Source organism: Halyomorpha halys, unplaced genomic scaffold, assembly GCF_000696795.3.
Source record: "Halyomorpha halys isolate HHAL.00 unplaced genomic scaffold, Hhal_1.1 Scaffold777.1, whole genome shotgun sequence".
NCBI classification, from domain to species: Eukaryota; Metazoa; Arthropoda; class Insecta; order Hemiptera; family Pentatomidae; genus Halyomorpha; species Halyomorpha halys.
In genome coordinates this window covers 454,488-460,944 of record NW_027107689.1, presented here as the reverse complement: position 1 = coordinate 460,944, position 6,457 = coordinate 454,488, and the positions used below count along the sequence as shown (strand labels likewise).

At 29.2% G+C, this 6,457-nt stretch overlaps 1 protein-coding gene across 2 annotated transcripts in view; it reads left to right on the top strand.

Annotated features, from left to right (window-relative positions):
* The first annotated feature begins 3,524 nt into the window (after positions 1 to 3,524).
* LOC106686094 (DNA replication complex GINS protein SLD5) overlaps positions 3,525 to 6,457 on the top strand; it is a 23,216-nt gene continuing 20,283 nt past the window's right edge. For both annotated transcript variants that reach the window (XM_014429224.3, XM_014429225.3), the window contains exon 1: positions 3,525 to 3,598. The gene's annotated coding sequence lies outside the window, so the exon portion shown is untranslated. The remainder of the gene's footprint in view (positions 3,599 to 6,457) is intronic.

The window sequence follows — 6,457 nt, the reverse complement described above, 5'->3', positions numbered from 1 at the left end:
TAATACAAACTTATTCTTAATTATATAGACCAGATTTTTGAGCAATTGCATCTTTTTTTTCCCTGTTTTTATTTACATCCGCACCTGTCAAATGAAAAATTAACAATCAGCAGATTGCCTGACTGTTACATTAATTAAACGAATAGTATCTAAGGCATGAGGAAGAACAGTACCTCTCTGACTTCTTACATCCTCATAGTACAAGAGCCCAAGAGGAGAAAAAAGGCAGTTATTTCACTTCAAGTTTTGATTACATTAATAAAAACTATGTATGATTACTACTCCAAATTGATGAGTCTGCCGAGTTTAGCTAGGGGAATAAAAAAGGGCAGCAGTTTCAAAATGTTAAAAGAAATAATTTTTCATTCGGAGCTCTATAACTTTAAAACTACTAACAACACTACTAAACCTAAGAGAACATCTTTTAAAGTAGAATAAATTGGCCAATGTATGAGCCCTAATAAAGCTATTTATGTTCAATAGTTCTGCAGATATAGCTTTTTAAAACGTAACTTTTCATAAAAATGTTGTATGGGATGTACCGAAAGATCAGTAGTTAGTGAATTTATTTTGAAAAATTTATATCTCAAAAACCATTTGACGTACAGATCTCTATTAGCACTCAAATTAAAGCTAGTTTAATGAGCTATAAAGTAGTCCCTGATGTTTATCTTCATAGGAGTAATGGTTTACATGAAATTTGCTAAAATAACATGATTTATAGTTGTTCGGACAAATTTTCATTTGCCAAATTCATATTCATTTGTGAATATCATAAAAACTACTACCTCTACGAAGAAAAGTGTCATGAACTACTTTATATAAGTTAAATTTCCTTTATTTTGAGTGTTGGCAGACATATGTGCGTCTTATGGATCTAGAGATATATTTTTTTCAAAAATCCAACATTTTATACGAATATCTTGAAATTAACATTTTGTGAGTTTATTTTGTCAAATATCATAAAAACTACTACTCCTACAAAGATAAACATAATTAACTATTTTGTAGTAAATTTAACTAGCTTTCATTTGAGCGCTGGCAGACCATGGTTTCTGAAATGAAGTTTTTCATAAATCAAACTTATTGTCGGAACAACTATAAATCAATTTGTTTTAGCATATATCATGAAAACTACTATTCCTAGGAAGGTAAAGGTCATAAACTTCTTTATAGTCCATTAAACTAGCTTTAATTTGAATGCTAATAGACATCTTAACGTCACATAGTTCCTGAGATATAGAACTCTCAAAATAAATTAACTAACTACTGATCTTTCAGTACATTTTTATGAAATATTGCTTTTTAAAAGGCTATATCTCGAGAACTATTGAACGTAAATAGCTCTTTTAAGGCTAATATTTCAGAAAATTTACTCTTCTTTAAATAACGTTCTCTTAGATTTTCTAGTGTTGTTGGTAGTTTTTAAGATATAGAGCTCCGAATGAAAAATTAAGGTTTTGAAACAGCTGCCATTTTTTATTCCCCCTACCTATGCTTGGCAGACTCGTCGTCTGAACTAGTAATTATACCTAGTTTTCATTAAAGTAATAAAAAATTGGGGTGAGATAACTGCCTTTTTTTCTTCCCGGCTCTTGTACTATTATATTTACCTAGTGTAGTTTCACCAATTCAGCGTTGAATTTTCTTCTAAATACTCCGGTTAATTAATTCTTTATCGGCCTGAATAATCTACGTAATACTTTATTTTTAAAAACCTTTAGGCGCTGTTCCTCCGTTGGTACGAGGGACCACGTTTCGCATCGGTGAAGAACCGTAGCAAAGATAATATTTTTATTACCTATACATATAAAATTAAATTAAACCCGTACCTCTACAACCCATGAATGGTCAGAGGTGCAGTACTTTGTAAGGAAGTACTGTTATTAGATCAACCGATTTTTACCCAATTAAGAGTATCTACTTTACGAATGTGTATAATAACACTGGAGTGTTCCCGAATCCACAGGGCTGACTCAACGGCTATAGTATAATAATTATCTGCCGGATTTGAACCTTAGTCCTTGGAGTTAGTCCTCCATTACCTTACCAATGAGCTACCCTCTCTCTTAACTATATATTCAGTTTTCACAAAAGAAATAAAAAATTGTGAAGAAATAAATTGATTTTTTCTCACCGAATCTTGAGCTACATAATCGACCAAATATTTCTCTTTTGGGACCTTTTGCCGTTTCACAATCCGAATACAAATTCCAAAATGATGATGCTATCGAAAATTCCTTTCTTCTAAAAATAGATTTTTCGTCTGGAATTTTAAGTTTTCAAAAGGGTGAAGAAATATCTTATTTTTGCCCTTTACAGAACATCTTAGTGCACTATAGCCTTAAATATCTATGAAGATAACATCTATTTAATTTTTCTTATTATTTATTTATTTTTCTTTATACGTGTGTACTGACAGCATATTTTGAATGTGTCCATAAATTTAAAATAAAATTTTTGTAGTTAACTCAATATTTGTGACATACACCGGAAAGAGGATTATGAAGTAAAGAAAGAATTAATAAATACAAATTTAATTTAATTTAGTTACTTATATATATAAAAAATTATTGTAAATATTGTAACAATGTATTTCGTTTATATTATTTTTGTATATTGTATTTTAAGATAGATTAGTATGGTGTCAATATGTTATAGCAATCCATTGAATTTGGGCAACATTACTTCCTGTAACCCTGCCGAAAACCTTTCACAAGTTTGCACCGACAAATAAATAAAATTTTTCATAAATCAAACTTAATGTCCGAACAACTATAAATCAATTTATTTTAGCAAATTTCATGAAAACTACAGCCCTTACAAAGGTAAAAGTTAAAACTACGTTATATTACATTAAATTAGCTTTAATTTGAGTCCTAATAGACATCTGTATTTCTTAAGGTTTTGAAATATAGATTTCCTATAATAAATTCACTAACTTCTGATTTCTCAATGCATTTTTTATGAAAAGTTGCGTTTTAAAAAGCTATATCTCTAGAACTATTGAACGTAAATAGCTGATACTTTAGCCAATTTATTCTACTTTAAATGATGTTCTGTTCTCTGAGGTTTTCTAGTGTTGTTAGTAGATTTAAAGTTATAGAGCTCCGAATGAAAAATTATTTCTTTTAACATTTTGAAACTGCTTCTCTTTTTTATTCCCCTAGCTAAACTCGGCAGACTCATCAATTTAGATTAGTAATCAAAGTAAAGTAATTAAAGTAATCAAAACTTGGGGTGAAATAACTGTTTTTTTTCTCCTCTTGGGCTCTTGTACTATTGAGGATGTAAGAAGTCAGAGAGTTACTACTGGGTGCCGTTCTTCCTCATGCCTTTGATGCTATTCATTAAATCAATGTAACAGTCAGGCAATCTGCTGATTGTTAATTTTTCATTGTACAGGTAAATATTATTGTAAATATTATTATATTATATTATAGGAATAGTTCCTTAATCGAAATTAATGTTTCTAAATAGCCATAATGCCCCACTCCTTGCTTCCTAACCGGGTCATGGCTCGATATTTCTGTTAGTGACTTCATACACCCACCAGCGTTTGGTCATTGGTTCTCAGTCCGTTTATCCGACAACACAGGTACGATGTTTACTAACAAATATTATTTATATAATTTTTATTAATATTTACTTATAACCAATTATCAATTTATTAGACTGATTATTATCGTTTTGTTTTGTTTAATTTATAAAATTGAGTATTTCATAACGTATACTTATCAAGAATAATAATTTTAAAAAGTGTTATAGATTATTTGTGAAATTCATTATTAACATCAATGATTTGTTAAATTCATCAAAATAATTTTTCTATATATTTAAGTTAATTTATAGATGAATTCTGATCTAAATAAAGTGTAATCTCGATAATCCGAACACTCTAGTTATCCAAAATGGCGTTAAAATAAAAACAGATACTTTTTTCGAGAAAATTTTGCAATAACACTTGTTTTCAAATAATAGTACACATTCGTAAAGGCAGAGATAGGCAAAATTTAGCTATAGTTGAAACTAATTGCCATGGATACGACTATTATTCATGAATGATCCATTGATAAATAAACATTGTATCTATGACACCATTAGCTATTAGTTTCAATTATATTTAATTTTTGCCCAACTCTGCGTAATGGATATTTTTAACTTCTCGATCTAAAGGAAAGTTATTGTAATCACCATAAAACTCAAGAGTATAAGTCTTTACATTGTAGTAAGATAGTTCGGAGGCGGTCAATAAAGGTATACAAATAGTAAAAGAAAACTTTATTGTTAAGAAACGTTTCGCCCCACTTTACAGAGCTTTGTTAGGGCTGACTATTGAGTTGATATTTCTGTTTTATCCTGACAGCCCTGACGAAGCCTTGCTAAGTTGGGCGAAACCTTGGTTAACAGTAAATAGTTTTATTTTAATGTTTTAATACCTTTATTGACCGCTACCTGGACTATCTTCCTTCAATCTACTTCATACGGTCAACAATATTCTTCCAATAGGAAGTTTTTACAGTTTCTATACCCAGTGATCTAATTCCTATTTAATTGTTCATAATATATTTTGTTGGAAATAAAAATACATAATATCTATTATATAAATCATTCGATTCAGTAAAACTAATTTGATTAATAGTAAAAATATGTACAGTACTGGGAATAAAAAATAAAACAAAACACGGCCGGTAACCAGCGATTTTATAAGAATCATGGCACATGAGAAAAAAAAAGAATTTCCTTAAAAAAGATTAATTTTTAAAACTTCAAATTGTCAAATTTCTAAAAAAAAAAATAAATAAAAATATTGTATATATGTATATATAGTTGACCGTAAAAATTGATATATAAGAAGATGGTCAGGGTTGCGGTCAAAAGTGAAACAAAAATAGTTTACAACGATTTATTTTCCGACGTTTCGCCCCACTTTGCAGGGCTGCTCAGAGGAATCAGTTGAACAGAAAGAAACAATGAAGCGGATGATTTTTTTCCGCTTCATTGTTTCTTTCTGTTCATTCTGTTCAACTGATTCCTCTGATGAAGCCCTGCAAAGTGGGGCGAAACGTCGGAAAATAAATAGTTGTAAACTATTTTTGTTTCACTTTTGACCGCAACCCTGACCATCTTTTTATATATATAAATAAAAATAGTTAATAACAATAATAAATATTCGTATTGTCGAATTTTATTGCACCATTTTTCTAGTTCGGATTACAGAACTAATTGCTTTTATATTCTATTGTTTTAATATTCTTCTTTTTATTGTAATATAAAAATTTTAAATGCTATAAACACAAACTACACACTATCCATCGAAAAATATTAAATAGTTTCTGTAGTTAACTAAAGATCTTTAAGAACAGTGTATGACGATTGAATATTTTTTATTTATTTTTTTAAGTCTTGAAATTTTATCGCTATATCATTTACTATTATGTTACGCGTAAATTCATGTATAAAAAAGTAATTAAACAAAGAGTTTCGAGTAAAATTAATTCTATTGTTATTTCAAGATTTATGTATTATTAATTTTAATAATGTCACTTTTTATCTCTAACGAAAAGATCCGCTACCTTGGACTACATCTGGACAAATGACTAACCTGGAAGCCATTACAATCTTCTAATCCATTACAAAAAACTGATCTACATGACTGTAATAAGGCCAATCTGGACACACGGAGTTGAGCTTTGGGGCTCCACTAAACCTTCGAATTCCTCTCGTATCCAATCATTGCAATCCAAAATCCTCAATGCTCTTTACTTTGTCACAAATTAAATCATACATAAAGACCTTAATGTTCTAGCCCGAACCAGATATCATTCCTTCCATTATAAACTTCCTAACCATCGAAACCCACTAGTTTCTAACCTTGCTTCCTATTCCATTCCTAATAATCCTCCGAGGTGCCTGAAAAGAAGATGGCCACGAGACCTGCTAGTGTAAAAACTTCATTTGCATGCCAATGGGTAATTTCTCTACATGCCTGTATCACTCCATAATAACATACATAAAATTGACTTAATGTATAATTATGTACAGTTTTAAATTCCTATAAAGATTTAAAAAAATATTTTATTAATAATTTCTTTCCGATTTTCATTGAATCCAGTTCAATAGTTACTGTGAAATAAAAATGACGATTCATGTAATAAACTCTTAAAAATTGTAAAAAAAGAAAAATAATAGTCATAAGTAAGATTTTGGCAATTTCGAAAACATAAATAAACAACTGTGAGATGATTTTTCACCATACTTTCGCTACTATGATTAATTCAGAAAGTAGACATTCAGTGTTTTATTTATCGTAATTTTCAAATATTTTTTTCAATTGAAATATTATAATACTTAAAATATCACTATGGGGTCCAAAATATTAAGTAAATAAAATAGAATACCTTTTATTAATCAAGAAAAAAAATTGTTTGAAACAGAATATTTATTTTTTTTATTT